Source organism: Oreochromis niloticus, linkage group LG7, assembly GCF_001858045.2.
Source record: "Oreochromis niloticus isolate F11D_XX linkage group LG7, O_niloticus_UMD_NMBU, whole genome shotgun sequence".
Classification (NCBI taxonomy): Eukaryota; Metazoa; Chordata; class Actinopteri; order Cichliformes; family Cichlidae; genus Oreochromis; species Oreochromis niloticus.
The window spans coordinates 56,773,936-56,792,609 of record NC_031972.2 but is presented as its reverse complement, the minus strand read 5'-3'; the positions used below and the strand labels follow the sequence as shown (position 1 = coordinate 56,792,609).

General features: G+C 40.1%; 1 long non-coding RNA gene across 1 annotated transcript; it reads right to left on the bottom strand.

The window, feature by feature from the left end:
* Window positions 1–56: 56 nt before the first annotated feature.
* On the bottom strand, window positions 57–1,344 carry LOC102082502 (uncharacterized). Its single transcript, XR_269411.3, has 3 exons — window positions 1,285–1,344; window positions 265–391; window positions 57–105 (listed from the first exon to the last, which is right to left on the bottom strand). It is a non-coding gene; the product is annotated as an uncharacterized LOC102082502 (long non-coding RNA).
* Window positions 1,345–18,674: the final 17,330 nt, after the last annotated feature.

Genomic DNA, 18,674 nt, shown 5'->3' with positions numbered 1-18,674 from the left:
AAAATACTGTGGGAAATAAAACAGGCTCTGCCTGTGACTCACTCTTTGCTTCTCTTCCTCCTTCCATCTCCTCATCTCATCTATCACTCTCCTGTTCCTGTCCATCTGAGAAAGAGGCACAATTTGCTATTACATTAATCTATTATTTAATGATCCACACTTAACAACTCTTGCACCTAATCCATAAAAGAGTAATAATAAAAAATGTTACAGAACCAAAACATTGCAATTGTGTTTGCCATTATTATTTTTACACTTGAATACCTCTGCAGTTCAACAACTGGTACATGTGTTATTGTTGCCTGTGGTCTGATGAAGGATCCACTGCCTTTAGCAGCCTCACATAGCTCCTTTTGCCACTGTTTCCTCCTCATGTCCCTACAGGATATATCTGGACATTGTTGTATCATGAGTAATAATTTTAAAACATCTATACACATAAAACACGCGCACACACACACTGACATTTTATATCTTCTCCAGAGTACTGTACATACTATTGCCACAAGTTCCCTCTAATTTTTCATGTGTCTGAGCAAACACACAAACTCCCTGAGCTATCTCGTGGACCACTGTGAGCGACATTAGACGTGTGCACTGTGGTCACGCCAGCGTCGAATCCATCCAAGTTACATGGTTTATTAAAATAATAAAATTACAGCATTTACATTTCTGCTAGACTACTTTTAATTAACTGCTTTAGCCCACTTACAATGAAAATTTAAAAAAAAAAAAATCTTGTTCATGACCTGTGAAATGACTGAAAGATTAATACGTTCTGTTTTGAGTTTTGTTCAAAAAAGAATGACTTCATATAGGGAAAAATATATATCACATATGCAGGACACCTTAAACTAGTTTTTTAAATTAAGCAGCAAGGCAGAACAAAGTCGGGGCTGTATCAAGACACGAGGACTAAACCCCAATTCAACCAGACCCAGAACTGATCCGGAATTAAAACAGGACTACAACAGTTCAAAATCAGGACTCCTTAGGACTTAACCAAGACAGAACCAGAATCAGAACTAGATGATAGTAGCACTAAAAATCATCATAGACCTGCGCTACACTTATTTTTTAATTCTACCAAAGTACACTATTTAGATTCAGAAAAGTTTATATAATGATTTAGCCTTGTTGTACAAACAAGCCTGCATAACTTAATAAATGTTGAATTTGAAAAATAACAAACCTAAAAAGAAACACTAGGCACGAGATACATGAGTACCTATGATACGGTGATACTTTTGGTAAACAACCATTGGACTAACATGTCTGTCTCACCTGCTCTTGTTCCATCTCTGTTCTGTCCTCATTCTCAATCTCCCTCTCTGTTCCTCTCTCTCCCTCTCTATGATGACAATAAAGCCAAACACCAACATCATCAAATATACAGTGGAAACCAGATATTTACATACTTTTCAGATAAAAACACAAACACTTTTATAATTGTAACATCAAATCAGACTAAATGTTTATTTTTTTCAAATTGATAAATATAAAAAACATGTTTGTAAGTTAACAAACATGTAAAATATAAAGATTGATAAATATAAAAAACATGTTTGTTAACTTACAAACATGTTTTTTATATTTATCAATTTGAAAAAAATAAACATTTAGTCTGATTTGAGTTACTGTGGGAATTAAATTCCCACAGTGTGCACTATGTGCTTCGAATATTGTGTGTAGTTTTTGTTTTATACAGTTGTCAGCCAGGGATCTAACTAGGGCTGCACGATTTTGCAAAAACTGAGAATCACGATTTTTTTGCTTAGAATTGAGATCACGATTCTCTCATGATTTTCTTTTCCAATATAAATATTTATAGCACTTATTAACTGCACATCAACTTCGTAACAGTTGAAACTGAACATAAAAACAATAAATAAACATAAAAACAATAAATGCCTCACATTTTGTCGTTGCCGCAAAATGTTGTACTGCTTGAAATTCCGTTTCCACAGTTGCTCGACACTAAGTGTATAGAGCAGGTAGTGCAACAATAGAAAAATAGCTGCGGGACGGCACTGTGTAGCGTTTGTCTAGGGCAGGGGTCAGCAACCTTTAACACCCAAAGAGCCATTTGGACGCGATTTCCACACAAAAGAAAACTCTGGGAGCCGCAAATACTTTTTGACATCTAAAATGAACATAACACTGTATATATTGGGGGGGTTTTTTTACCTTTATGCTTTGTGTGAACAACTAAGGTGTGTTGCTTAAATGCATGAAGTGCTACAGAGAAAATTACATTTTATTTATGTAATTAACACATTTTGAACTTTGCAAAATTCCGCCTAAGTATGTATTTTACCTGATTAATATGTGTGGCGGGGCGTGGACTGCAGCGCCGCTGCAGGGGAGGCGGACGCACCTTAGCGGTACCGGCAACCACGCCTCGCCGCCTTAACGTCTGTGCCACCTATGCTGTTGTGTTGGTGTGTGTCGGGCTGCGAGCTTTAACACCGGCTGTATGCGTAAAGCAGCCGTGTGTGAAAAGTGGTCAATAAAAAGATGCTGAAAAGCGTGTTCATGGAAACATAGTCGGGTCTGCCGTGATATGTTTACAATGGGACTTCCGCTCCTGAACCTCTGCGCACAGCGTCTGCTGTACGATCGGGGCTGTACGAAGTCACTTTCATCTTTACGCACGACTGTAAGCTGTCGTCTGTGAGGTGTGAACGTGTTTGTTTTTGGAGAACAGCTGCTGACATAATGTGGATCCGAAGATCCATAATTGGCCTACCTGGGGTTGGCGGGCGTTTCGGCGGGTATATCGGCTTCCGCAAGTGTGACGCTTATTTTGATCGATCAAAAACTAATAGAATATAATTTTATATTTATATTTCAATATCACAATAATCTTCCAATTTAGAACTACGAGTTAAAAAAAAGAACTAACATAAATAAAATAGACTTTAGCTAATTACTTACAAAAAATTATTTATTTCCCCAAACCACGCGGAGCCGTAGAAGGACTAAAGATCCGCATGCGGCTCCGGAGCCGCAGGTTGCCGACCCCTGGTCTAGGATGTTGATCATTTTCCTAAATCCCTCGTTTTGCAGTGTTGATGGGAGCCATATCTTTGGTCAGGTGATAAGTAATAGCCTCCGTAATTTCTTTGTGCCTGCGGGCAGTAGCGGTTTTAGATACGGGCGACACGGGCGGTTGCCCGGGGCGGCATCGTGATGGGGGGCGGCATCACGGGCACCGGCAAAAAAAAAAAAAAAAAATGCTCGTACTCATGCTGCCCCGACGGCAGCCAGCGCATATTGGGAATGGCATAGGCACCGATTGAAGTCAAAGTAAACTTTATTGTCATCTCCGCTACATACAGTCCAGTATATAGAGAGACGAGACGACGAGGCTCCAGTTACAGCAGTGCAAATAAACGAACAATAAATATAGTAGAGTAAGAAAATAAATATACACTTTAGGACTCGGGGTAAAGGGATCAATAACAATTTAAAATTTATAATTTACAGTTTGATGATTTAAAGTCTCACACATAACCCGTCGAAAGGGGAGGGAGACCTGCTGCGTCCAAATAGAGCACATTTCATTCATAATGTTGTAAATCCAAGCCCATTATGTATTCATGATTTGAATCCTGGGTTGTGTGAAATCCCAGAAATACACCCTAGACCAGGGGTCGGCAACCCGCGGCTCCGGAGCCGCATGCGGCTCTTTTGTCCTTATACTGCGGCTCCGGCTCGTTTGGGAAAATAAATTAGAAGTATTTCGCTGAAGTGTATTTTATTTATGTTAGTGCTTTTTTAACTTGTAGTTCTAAATTGGAAGATTATTGTGATTTTGAAATATAAAAATACAATTATATTTTATTATTTCATCGCTCACAATAAGCGTCACACTCGCTGAAGCTGGTGTACCCGCCGAAACGCCGTGCATTTATCGAGACTTTCAGCCCCAGGTAGGCCAATTATGGGTCTTCGGATCCACATTATGTCAGCAGCTATTCTCCACCGTGAACTATGTTACAAACAAACACCGCTCACGCCTCACAGATGACAGCTTACAGTCCTGCGTAAAGATGAAAGCCCCGATGCTGTGCGCAGAGGTTCAGGACCAGAAGTCTCATTGTAAACATATCACGGCAGACCCGAAGATGTTTGCATGAACATGCTTTTCAGCATCTCTTTATTGACCACTTTTCACACACGGTTGCTGTACGCATACAGCCCGACATATACCAACAACAGCAGAGAGAGCACAGGCGTGATTGCGGGTGCCGCTCAGGTGCGTCCAACTCCCATGCAGCAGCGCTGCAGACCACGCCCCGCCACACACATTAACCAGGTAAAATACACATTTAGGCAGAATTTAGCAAATATCTATTTTTTTAGCGGCATAGTGCTTTTTTTTCAATTACTTTTTAATTGGGAAAAAAACTGTTGTGAGGGTGGCGGCTCACAGTGGTTTTTGTTTGCTACATGGATCATTTTAGTTCAGCTGGGTGTCTTTCCTTTTGTTATATTTCTTTAAGAGTTCAAAATGTCTTAATTACATTAATAAAATATAATTTTCTCTGTAGCACTTCATGGATTTCATGAGCAACACACCTTAGTTTCTCTGTGGATTCTTTTAAAAAGTAGTTAAAAACTTTTCTGTTCAAACAAGCCTTTTGTTGATCTACAGTTAAGCCCATAATTATTCATACCCCTGCCAAATTTTGACTTAAAGTTACTTTTGTTCAACAAGCAAGTTATTTTTTGACTGGAAATGACACAGGCGTCTCACAAAAGATAATAAGATGATGTACAAGACGCATCATTGTGGAAAAAAAATATTTCTCAGCTTTTATTTACATTTGAGCAAAAAGTATCATGTCCAGAATTATTCATACCCTTTACAAACTGTCACAGTCTCTGGGAAAATCCAAAGTTCCATCCATTCCAAATAGTCAAAGCTGTTCTAAAGCATCCTAATTACCCTGATTAATTGGAAATAGCTGTTTTGATCAACTCAACAGGTGAAAAACGGCAGCTCTTTGCAGGTGGTCTGTGGACATTCATGGCTAAGACAAAGGAACTCAGTGAGGACCTGCAGCTGTGCATTGTGGCTGCTCACAAGTGAGGAATGGGCTACAAGGCCATATCCAAATGTTTTCAAGTTCCAGTGGCTACAGTGCAAAGTATTATTAAAAAATACAAGATGTTCCGCACTGTGGAAAATCTCAGAGGACGTTGTCGGAAGCCAAAAGTGAAACCTGTGCTGGCCAGGAGAATAGTGAGAGAGGTGAAAAAGAATCCAAGGATCACCACCAAGGCCATTCTGGTGAATCTGGGCTCTGCTGGTGGCAATGTCTCAAGGCAGACAGTCCAACGGACACTGTTGGGTTCCACGGATGCAGACCAAGGAAAACGCCACTTCTCCAGGCACTTCTAAGGCATGCAAAAGCTCGTTTGGCCTTTGCAAATGCTCATCTGGACAAAGAAGAAGATTTCTGGTCTTCAGTGTTATGGTCAGATGAAACAAAAATTGAATTATTTGGTCACAATGATGTTGCCTTCATTTGGCATAAAAATGGAGAAGCCTTCAACCCAAAGAACACCATCCCCACTGTCAAACATGGTGGTGGGAACCTAATGCTTTGGGGGTGTTTTTTAGCCAATGGACCATGGAACCTAATCACAGTAAACAGCACCATGAAAAAAGAGCAATACATGAAGATTCTCAACAACAACATCAGGCAGTCTGCAGAACAACTTGGCCTTGGGAACCAGTGGACATTTTAGCACGACAATGACCCAAAACATACAGCAAACGTGGTGAAGAAATGGTTAGCAGACAACAACATTAACGTTTTGCAGTGGCCTAGCCAGAGTCCTGACTTGAATCCAATTGAGAATCTGTGGAGGGAGCTAAAGATCAGGGTGATGGCAAGAAGACCCTCCAACCTGAAAGATTTGGAGCTCATTGCTAAAGATGAATGGGCAAAAATGCCTGTGGAGACGTGCAAAAAGCTGGTCTGCAATTATAGGAAGCGTTTGATTGCTGTAATAGCCAATAAAGGCTTTTCTATTGATTATTGAGAAGGGTATGAATAATTCTGGACATGACACTTTTTGCTAAAATATAAATAAAACCTGAGAAATATTTTTTTCCACAATGATGCCTCTTGTACATCGTCTTATTATCTTTGGGGAGACACCTGTGTCATTTCTGCTCAAAAAAGAACTTGCTTGTTGAACAAAAGTAACTTTAAGTCAAAATTTGGCAGGGGTATGAATAATTATGGGCTTAACTGTACGTATTTGATATTCTTTACATTATTTACATTTTACATTCTTTTACATTGTGTATAATGTCTATTGATTGTATTGTTTATTTTAATATTTGTGTACAGCGCTTTGTGACTGCCTGTCTGTGAAAAGCGCTTAATATATAAACTTTACTTACTTACTTTAGTTGTTTACACAAAGCACAAAGGTAAAAAAAACAATATATACAGTGTTATCTTCATTTTAGATTTCAAAAAGTATTTGCGGCTCCCAGTGTTTTCTTTTGCGTGGAAACCGGGTCCAAATGGCTCTTTCGGTGTTAAAGGTTGCAGACCCCTGCCCTAGACAAAGTTAATCTGTGAACTAAGGTGTAGGTCTATTAGGTTATGTCGTGGTGATCCTCTGGTTGAGGGATGGGTGTTCATACTGGAGTGCAAAATTAAAACCAATGGAAGATGGACAAGAAAAGTTCAAAGCCATCAGGTGCTCAGTTTAGAAAAAAGAGAAAAGAAGAGGAGGAGAAACGAACAAATGATACAGGTAAACAGATGTGTCATTGGATAATGGCAGGTCATCCTGAAACAATCAGAATCAGAATACTTTATTAATCCCTAAGTCTCCAAAAGTTGAATCTGTTCATCTGGACGTAGCGTTTTGTGGGAGAAACGTTTCGTCACTCATCCAAGTGACTTCTTCAGTCTCAGCTGACTGCAGGTTTCCCCAAACCTTATAAACAGTACATTTGCATAATGACTGAAACCAGCCCACTGAAGGAACAATGGGCTGTGAGGACCTCACAGGACCTAACTTTTGGAGATTTACTTTCCTGGATGATTGAGAATGCATCAAGACATTAATCCCTAAGGAAATAATGTGGGTTACAGTTGCCCCAAGAAGAAATGGTAAAAATAGTAACAGTAACAGACTAAACTCCAAACAATACATTATGTTACAGATTTTAATATTAATTAGTCATTGTCAGTTGTTGATTTGTCCTGTTCTCATTGTATGACGAATTATGATGGCTCTTTGGTAGCCGTTTGCATACTATGCATACTATATGCATATAGTGTTCGCCCAGGGCGCCAAACAGGCTAGGACCGCCACTGCCTGCGGGAGTTCGACGTGTATAGGGAAGCGCTGTATAAGGTTCCCGTTATTGATGTTTGGGTGGTTGATCAGGACGGATTTTCTCCTGTCACTTTCTCGTCATCCCTGACGTGTTCTCCGTTGTTTCTTTCCTGCCAATTTGAGCATCACACGGCACAGCTTCTGTATCACGTGGTATAAGGCTCTGCCCTTGTCATTTGTTGAGCAGGAAGAGTGAGCACTTGTTTTCATGCAGGTTATGTCCCGGATCAAAATGCGGTACGATCGTCGTCGTCTTTCTTTTTTTTTTTTTTCTTTCTTTTTTTTAAATCGTTGTCATTTGGAAATGAGATCGCACGTAAGTATGAATCGAGATCGCGATTTTCTAACGATTAATCGTGCAGCCCTAGATCTAACTATGAAAAAAATACACTTCAAAAGACCCCGAGCTTCTGAAAAAACAACCCGGGCTTAAGCCCAGTAAGCCACCCCAACGCTCCGCCACTGGACTACACTACACACTAACTACACGAGATTTGCGCTAAATGTTGCAAATCTCTCACATCTCAAAACACCATCGTCACTCCTAAAACTTCCTCCCCTTTCTTAACAACTAAATGCCATGTTTTAATTGGTTGAAAAATGTACCATGTCGACCAATGGGAAAGGGTGGAGTGTTTTGGTTTCGTCTTAGCTCACAGGCGGAGAGTGCTTTCGAGCGTTTTCCTTATAAAACGCCGTTTTTACCGTTTCTTCCCGCAGTAAATATGAACAACAATAGTATTGAGGAAGAAAACCAAACATTGCATATTTTTTAATCATAACTCTGGTTTTACGTGGCCTATCAACACAATTTGAAAACTGGTATAAAGTCCACACCAGGGGCGATTCTAGGGTCAGAGCTTTGGGGGTGCTGAGCACCCAGAGAGCTGCCCATCCAGGCAAGGAGTCAAGGTAAACTTTACTCGTCATAATGAGACGTCTTCCCTGTCTCTGTAAGTCCCTGCATCCTTAAATGTTTCCAGTTGTCCCGAGTTCCCTCTGACTGTCTCCTTGGTGCATTTAAACCCATGTTCCTCCCTGTCCTCATCATCTGTTTTCTTCATCTCCATTATCAGTCATCATAATTTTACCCTCTCTGTGCAAGTCTGCAAATTTCTTTATTAAATCATAAGATTCTTAAATTCATCAAGTCTCTCTGTGCCTGGGTCCTCGTCACAAAACATGACATCACTGTTTTGTACATTTTAACACAATTTAATCCCCACATTTGTGAAAGAAAAGCAAAACACTTTTTTGAAAAGTCTGTAACAAAACCATCAAATCTGATAAAGGTTATTTAAATGCTGCTAAAGACTACTACTGCCAAAGAATGGATTGGAATTTTAAAAAAAACACCCAAACATATCTTAACCTTAATTACTGCAGGAGAATAATGAATGATGCTCACAGTGAGTAAAAAGTAAACTGAGTGCATTTTTTGGACAGAGATTCACTTTTAATGTGTATGTATAATATAATACAGATACATAAAAATACACTCCAAAAATAGAAGAGTCCTTGAAATGTACAAAATATTATTAAAAAAATAGAAAAATGGAGACACCTTGGCCTATGGTACCTACGGTACAATGTATACAATGTATGAAAAGATCTTTACTGCAGATACTACTATGGCTCTGCAGAGTTTTTCTTTTCTTTTAACCTATGTCACCTCACCTTGAGGTTGGTAAATCTGTCTATCACATTTTGGTGGTCAAGTCTCTCAAGCATCTCTTTCTCAACTGACATCACAGCCAGGTGCTGTAGTCTGCTTTGACCCATGGTCCTTCTCAGCCAGGTATGGAGCTGACTCAAGACACTAAAAGACCTTTCACAGCTACAGCTACTAACTGGGTTTGTTAGGGCAACCTGAATAACAGTTTTCAGTGTGGGGAAGATCTGATTATCCAGAAAATTGTACAATGTTAACATATCTGGAATGGCACCAGCCTCACTCTTGAGCTTCAAAAAGTTTTTGGCAACCGTGACTTCCTCTGACTGAATTTCAATATGGTAATGCAGTGCCAGGGCTGACAACCCAGTTTGTTTTGCAGATTCTGTATAGCAGCTTTAATATAGGGAGAACACAACTTACTAATTTTATGAGTAAAATTAGTTGTTGTTTTTTTTCTTTGCCAGTTTAACAGTTTCTGTTTTGCTGTCACTATTCCCTGTCTGTTTCCTTACCTGGTTCTTCCTGACCTTGTACTTTCTCCTCAGGTTCCCCTCTTTCCTCTCTCTTTCTTTGGACTGACAATCATACACAAATAGATTGTACTCAATTAGATTAAAAAAAAATACTATTAGAAGCACTAATAAAAAAGTCCTCTCTCAGTGTACTTTCAACCAAAAGGCAAATAACCAAACCACATGTACATCTAATAAAGGATATAAATATTGAAACACTGATCCAACATTATTCTTGATTGATGGATCATTTGATCTTACACTTTTACCTGAATGTGGCTCCTGTTTTTGAAAAAACTTCCTCATATCTATTATGAACCTGGCTGCCTCTCTGTACACACATACACACACACACACACACACACACAACAGGAGTTATAAGGTTAATGGGCATCCAGTCAGTTAGCTAGTTAGTACCTTGGGTTCAATATCGGCACATGCACATATGACAAAATAACCAGTTTCTCTCATTACATTTCAAACAGGACAGTGGTAACAACAGCAGGCTACGGATAATGTTAAGTTTTAGATTTTAAATAGGCTATATAAATTTCAATGGGAGCAACAAGACGGTCAAATATCGCTGATTTGACTACAGAGCAGGACGGATTGTAGGGTAGCAAACATTGTCGGGAAACACGTTTCCAACACTGCAGGTTACTTGGGTGTAATGTTTTTCAGTTAAAAAGAAACATGGTGTGACTCCTACCTAACTATATAAAGAGTAACTGAAGGTTAAATGCAGCTAATATGTCCTGTTTTAAGCCAGGCACTCACACCTCCACTCTGCTGCGTCTCAGCCACTATGCTCTGGCAGCAACGGTGCTAGAGCCAGAGCACGGGAGAGGCGAGCTGGAACAAACCATTTTGGGAGGGGGGAGGGGTTATCTATGCTTTTGTTTGTAAAATGTTCCATCTCAATTAAGTACTGTATGCTTTTTATATTTTTAGTAGTGTGTCGAAATGTCAGGAGTTTTCCTGTATTGCAACCCAGGTTGGAATAAAAAGGCTCAGACAGGTTTACGTGTACACGGTCGAGGGAGACTCGCACCGCTGCAGTAAAAAGGAAGAGTCTTTATTCAGAGAGCACATACAGGAAGAGAGAAAATAGAACTGCAGGCTTCCTGTGTAACTTCCCCATTTAGGAGTCTGCACAGAGTTGCAGAGGTTAAGCTGAATAAGAAAGAGCAAACACATTTAGATAATGAAATGTACTTTTAAGCATAACATAATAAAAATCCTAAAACCCTAAGAAATCCCTTAACATTCCCTCCTGTTGTTTGATCTTTCCTTGTATATATGTACATAGCAACCACTAACAGTGCATCAGTCTATGGCCACTTGCAGACATCTTTAGCCAAGACATCATAAAATAGTGGGCTCTGTGAGTATGTTATATCCAAGTGTCTGTCTCATTATCATCTTCATCATTCTGTGATAGGGCGATGTAAGCATGAATTGAAGCAGTTACCATTTTTGATACCATGTTCTTCAAACAAGGTATGACACATGAAGTGAAAAGACACATTAACAGTATTATAACACCAACAAAACAAGTCCTTTAATCAGCAGGGACTTCCAAGAGCCGCTTAAAAGCCACGTAAGCCAGTCTTCTGTGTTTGTGGCATAGTCTCGTTGTTGTGTATCCCGAAGTTGTCTGAGTGTTTCCAGAGCATCAGTCATGTTCGGTGAGTGCACATTATCTGGAATGTATGTGCAACATGTGTTGTTAAAGACAGTTCTCCTTTCTCGGCGAGAATTATGTCCAATGTGTTGCATTACTGCAATGCGCAGAGCGTCAATTTCCTGACCCCGTTCGTCGTTGAATTTACATGAAGCATTCAGAACCTTTTGTCTTTCAGTCCAAAGTTGAAATTCCTCTGGGACATCAGAACCCCATATGGAATCATGCTGCTTGAGGTCTGGGGTGCTTCGTCCTTTCCTTGTTGTTGACGTTGAAGTTGACGTGGCGTCCATGGTTATCTTGAAAGTGTGGTCAGATATGAAAATGGGAGCGCACTGACCTGTCCAATTCCCAGGAAGGATAAAATAGGCCTGTTGGCCACAGATCCAGGCCATCCCTTGCACCCAGAAGGTGCCATTTGAGATGTTGTTGCTTTTCACGGGCCCTCCAGGAGCGTGTGTCTGTACTGCTTTGCAGTTGGTGGTGGTGTTTCCCATCGGCGTGGATCCGTTCTCTTGGCGGTAGCATAGGCTGTGGCTCAAATTCCCATTGTTTCCAAGAAAGACTGTGAATGATTTAGCCTCACTTCTGTGCTTCACTCTCAGGTCAACCCAGAACCATTCGTCACATGTGCCGTTTCGTAGTCCTATCTGGAGAGGTTCCTCATGGTTGACCTCGATTCCCTGGAATTGATGCCCACGGCTGGCGTAGCTTGCGGCACACTTTGCTTGAATTATGTCCACTCCCTTCGCATACAAGGTGGCGTATTGTGTCGTTGGGGGCATATAGGAGCAAACATAGCAGTCTTTTCTGGGTGTGCTGTCATGTATATATCGAAACCATGCGTTGTTCATCTTCTTTCTTTCGGGTGAGTGTTAATAAACTCACCAGGAGTGCAATACTAGCCACTAGGAGGACAAGCGTCTTCATGATGACCAGACACACCTGTGACCTCTGATGAGTAGACTACTGGCAAGAAGAAGAAGGCGGGGTATACCCGATCAGCCCTCCCTCCACCAATAGATCACCATACAGGAGTTAGGGGTGTCGGCGTCTAAACGCTTAGGTTGTCACTCACTTCTTTGCAGTGGCTTTGATGGATCCAGGACGGTCTTTCTGCTATCTTGCAGGCAGTTGGTGTGGTGAGTAGCATTTGATAAGGACCTTCCCACCTTGGTGAACTCCAGTTTTTCCTTTGGAGCACTTTGATCAGGATCTAATCACCTGGTTTCAACCTGCAAGATACTGGAGAGTTGTTTAGAACAATCTCTTTAGTTGTGAGTTTCTGAGAACTTTGTGTCAGTCTCATCCACATTTTTACCAGGCCTACACACTCAGGCCATGGTCTCCCTGTTTCTTCCATGCATTTTCTCAGTCTCTGTTTTATTTCCTAGTGCTTCAGAGACCTTACTGATTACTTCATTAACAATATGTGTCCCATTGTCTGATCTTATCAGAGTGGGGATGCCATATATTGAAATAAAATGGTTGCACAAACATTTTGCTACTGAGATGGCGTCTGCTTTTTTACTGGATAGATTTCTGGCCATTTTGAGATCACGTGATCACTAGAGCGTATTCTGAGCCTTGGCTTCCATTTAGCTCAATAAAACTCATGTGGATTGTATGAAAAGGATGAGGTGGTGTGCATTATGCGCATTATGTGCATTATGTGCATTATGTTTTTGGCAAATCATGCATGTTCCGACAAATTTCTGAAAGTTTATCTACCACTCCTACCCCCCCTCCTGTTGACAATAGTGCTGCTGATATGTGTAGGGACTTTGGTAGTATTGGTTTGCTATTACAGGTCATCAAATCATTTTCATTTTCTGGCTGTGCTCCACCTTTTAACCACCTCTTTTGTTCTCTAGTTGGTGCGGCTTTCTGTTCGTTTATAAGCACATCAAGTGGTATTTGCATTGAGGAGTCAGACATTAATGTGTCTACAGTTTGTTGTGCTGCTGCTTTTGCTGCTTTGGTCTGCCAAGTTATTGCCTCTAGTGACCTCTGAGCAGCCTTTCTGGTGTGCAGCACATTTACAAAATGTTAACTGTTTTGGCAATAAAATTACTTCTAATAGTGTCTTTAGAAGATCTCAAAGTGTTGCACAGCTGAAAAAACATACTGTCTATCAGTGTATATATTTATATCTTGGCCTGCGTGTGTGAGGATGTCAACGGTTTCGCTTCTACAACTCTATCTGTTGTGTAGATGCAACACTACATTTTGACTTAAGGCATTTTAGGCAATTCCTATTTCTCAAAGAATTCATACATCTTACATATTTCAAACTTTTAAGTTAGGAAAAACTTTGCATTGCTTATAGCTCATAGCTCACAGCTCTAAAACTCGTCATTGTTAAATCATGTGCCTAATCATTATATGTCACTGTGATCCACAAGTACGATCCCAAATTTGTTTTCCAAACTTACAAAACAAACAAATTGCCTATGGCATCAAGGCTTTGCGTTCATATTAATTGAGTGTAAGCTGCTTTCTTCATTGCAAGTGTTTATTGCCATAAGGTTTAATTCATGCAGCATATCACTGAGTTATCTTCTGACCCTTTCCAAAAATAATTTCACATATAACAATTTGAGTATGTGTTGTCTATTCATTCTATTCATAGAGTCTATTCATAGAGTTCTGTTTCTCTCTGTGAGCTGTCTTGACACACCACAGGCACACATATATTTTTATATACATAATTCCTGTTTCTGCAGACTAATCGAACTCTTTTGTTTCTCTTTGTATTCCTAGTCTATAAACCCTCTTTAATTCTACTAAATCTTGATCTAAAACCAATACACCTTTATTTCACACTCACTTTTAAATTGAGCTCTTTTCAGACATCAGGAATCATCACACACACTGCCTTTTCTCTCAAACTTCCACTCGTTCACTCACTCCACACACTTTAACACACTTTGTAGTGTTATTATTACTTATGTTTTATTATTTTTGTACAGATCACACCCAGTCACTCAAAACCTACTACTCACAGCATTCACACAGTTAGAATCACTCAAAATATGCTTTCATACGAGTATTTCAGACATGCTTTTCAAGATATATAGAGGTCACTCACTGTACATCCACAGTAATGAATTCAAACTCTAACTACAATTGTAGTGAGCAAAACCAGCATCTCCATGCGCGTCACCGCTCCTCATTAGCTTGGTAGTGTCCACATATTTAATTCAGCTTCTCATTAGTTGTTAGTATAGGTCTTCATCTTAACAAAGCCTCATCTAAGATGACAGGTTTACAAGCAGGTCAAGTGTCTCCATGCACCTGATTAGTGTAGTTAATTCCTTATTTTCTTCATCTCATATATCATTGTACTGAGTTTGAGCAAACCTTAAGCTTGACTCAGAGTACTTTTAACAATCTTCCACCTCACATCATAACTGACTGAGGTGCCTCTTCCTATTAATAGTATGTCATTATTAATGTTATCATTGTATTGTTTTTCCTTTTTTATAACAGCAATAGTATATACACTTCTTCACTACTTTACTACTAACATACAATAGTATATTAGTTTATATTTTATTATGTATCCATCACGGGTCTGTGTGAACCTGCAGCTTCACACCTTCCCAAGCTGGAGACATTTGCTTTTCCTTGGCTGAACAATGACACAGCCGTAATATACCTTATGCATCTCTCTTTTTTATTTGATATATTTTGTGTGAATTATCTGGTTTCATGCATTCTATTCATTCTAGGCACGGTCGTCATGCCAACTATGTTTCATTGTTAATACCAGTTTACAGGTTGTTAACCTTCCTATTATCTCCTATTATCATGCTTATCACTAGATAAGCTCTACTTTAAGTTAACCTTAATTTAACCTTTTGTTTATTCCACTTCATTCCACTTTCTATGCTTTAAAATACAACTCTTGTGTACTCTTTGTTTTCTTTTTAGCTTCCTTTTCAGTATTTATTTCTGCTTGGAGGGTTTCTTATAATTTAGTCAATGCATTTTCCCTCCCACGTGGGACATTTAGGTTTTCTTTGGATTTCTCCATCTATATGCACTAATTTGTCCAGCTCCTGGACATTTCTTTTCTAACCACTGCTCGTCAGCAGTGAGTTTTGAAGCTTCATTACCCATTTTAATCCTTTTAATTTTAACACTTTACAACTACACAACTGCGGCACCTTCACTGGCACGAGAATCGAGAGAGGTAGTTGACACGGCCTTCTACTTTCAAGCTATTCTTGAAAGCGGTGTCATCTTTATGTGATGATACACGACCTGTTTCTCTCTTTTCACCAGTACTTGGGTGGCCAACAGCAAACAAAATAGTGGAATAGTTCAGCCTCCTTATTGTGCTGTAAAATCAACTTATTCCACCAACGAAAATAAAACAATACAAAAACAAAACACGGACACCGTGTGTCTACTCACGCGCGCTACCTTTACCCACTACGGGGGAGCTACCAGTCCCTGACGAGCTCTATCTTTATTTTAAAACGCTACCAGCCCTTCTGGGCGAGCCTACTTTACCCACTATGGGGGAGCTACCAGTCCCAGACGAGCTCTATTTTATTTTAAAACGTTTTACGCGAGGTGTCTGAGTGTTAATATTCACCTGGTTGCTGCCGGTCTCTCAGGTCTACCTCATCGACCCCCACCGCCGTGGACCACTTATAAGAACGCTGGCCAGAACCCGAATTCACGTCTCTGGGCTTTATCCTGTACCTGGACAGGAGCTGTCGATAGACTTCAGCGCGGGCTTCTCACGACGTCGGGGCTCGATGAGGCTTTCCTGTGGGGTCACACAAAGGTCGCTGTGTCCCATCCGGCTCGAAGGACCAAGAAATGTCAGGAGTTTTCCTGTATTGCAACCCAGGTTGGAATAAAAAGGCTCAGACAGGTTTACGTGTACACGGTCGAGGGAGACTCGCACCGCTGCAGTAAAAAGGAAGAGTCTTTATTCAGAGAGCACATACAGGAAGAGAGAAAATAGAACTGCAGGCTTCCTGTGTAACTTCCCCATTTAGGAGTCTGCACAGAGTTGCAGAGGTTAAGCTGAATAAGAAAGAGCAAACACATTTAGATAATGAAATGTACTTTTAAGCATAACATAATAAAAATCCTAAAACCCTAAGAAATCCCTTAACACACACAAACAACAAATATTGTCAAAAAAAAGTAAGAAATCTTTGGGGGTGCTTTGATTCACCCCCAAAAATGGGCTAAAATCGCCCCTGGTCCACACTTTTTCCGTCAGTTGTTCCGTCTGTCCTGCTCACATCTCCAAAGGTTGTACACGTTGTCATTAACGTGTCTTCACTCCACATCAGCCACGCCGCTTTGCTAGCTAAAACACCAGTGTCGGCACATATTTACTTTAATTTCAATTCAGGTTAGAATTTTTTTGTGTGCGCAACGCAGATTTTCTCTGCCCAGAGACCGTGCCAACAGTGCCCAATTGCGCACATGCGCATCTTAGAGGGAACATTGGTGGTGATACATAATACTTTCCTTATTATTTATTCATAGTGCAATATCAAAGTGACGACAGTAAAAAATAAAGTAGAAAAATATAAAATAATATATTTATGATTATTCAATTTGTTTGATTAGCCACTCTGTGCAAGGCAGAAAGCTTATTATATGTTTAAACGATAGAGATACAATAATTTTGCTGCTGTAAAATCAGCAGTTAAATATAACTCTTACATAATTTGTTTGTTAATGTAATTTCTTGAAATGTGTTTTTAATATCATAATTATAATACTCCATACTTATCTATACCAATATATCCTAACATAATCCATACTAATATGCATATCAGGTCGTTTTTAGCGTTCTCCAGAAATGCAGGGAATAGCCCTGTAACTTACTTTAAAACCAAATATGTTCTCTAAAACGGTGGACAAAGCTACAGACCCATGACACGCTTACCCATTTAGCAAGCAGCTAATGAGCACCACTCCTTATGCAGCTAATACAAGTACAGGTAATGTTTGTCGCGCGTGTCACAACAGCGGCGGTTAAGCTAACCTAATGCAGCCGCCGACATTAACTGAAGCTGTTCGATGGCCAACATCTCTCTAACACCACGGTGCAGTTAACACATAATGCAACTGAACAGTCAGTTGACAAACCACTCACAAAGAAGACCAAAATATGTTAGGAGCGCCTCAGAATTAAGTTAAATGCGACATAACAGGTGTTCTGGGAATTTAGCCTACCCCGTAAACCGTTGTTTCTTGTTTCTGAGCATGTGCGCGCATGCACACAACACAAAAAGGGAAGCTAAGCGCATCCGTCTGTGATTTAACCAGTGTTGGGTAAGTTACTTTAAATTAGTAACTTACTTACATTACTAGTTACTTCTCTAAAAAAGTAACTCAGTTACTTCAAGTTACTCGTTACTTTCAAAGTAACTAGTTACTAGGGAAAGTAACTTTGGTTTTACTCAGAATTCTCTTGTTAATGTGTTGCTTCTGTAACTGGATACCCAGCAAGATTGTCAGTCTTCTATCTTGCTTACTTGCCACAAGTGCACTGTGCCACCTACCAATAGAAAGGAAAAAATAATGTGCACATTTCCATGAGAGAAATCCCACGCCTGGACCGTCGTTGACCGCCGCCATGATTCTAGCCTGCTTTTTACATCCAACACAAAAACTGCAGTCGTGGTGCTTTTGATTGTACTCAGAACTTGGAAATTCTGCCTTCTGAATAGGAAGATGTAGGTAACACCAGACTGCAGATGAACTGCATACAGAGCTGGACTGGGACAAAAAAATCGTCCCGGGCATTTTGACTAGAGACCGGCCCACCATTATAGGAAAAATCATAAAGCCTTTGAATGAAAATAAACACTGTTGTGACAGTGATGTACACTGTTCTGATGGTATATATGTATCAATCTATCAATTGTTTGTTGTAAGACTCAGATAATTATTTTTTTTTAAAGCGAGACATTTTAAATGAGAATAATAAAGAAGTATTTCCTTGTCCCCCCCTTTCCCTGTTAATGCCCTACCTGCCCCCCTGGCAACACTTTGCTAGACCCGCCCCTGCACAGTTACCAGCTGTCAGCTACTTAGAAAAGGATCCTGGTGTTATTTGTCTCTCAGAAACAGTTCATAACTTCCCTTCAACTCATTCATGTCACCTAAAAGGTAAACCTGTTTCTCCATCACCTGTTCAGCTCTGATGATTCAGTAAGGACATCTCCTGGTTTCATCTTCATGTTTCCCTCTCACCAGATAACCAAACCGATATCATGACCAGCAGCTTTACAGCTGTGGCTCCAGCAAACATCAGCTGATACTAGAAATTAATATTAAATAAATTCTAACAACAGCTGATCAAGCTTAAACTTGCTGCTGTTGTTTAACGCGACATCCGCTGGTTTCCTCTTTCTGGCGCAAAGTGGGCGATAAATAAACA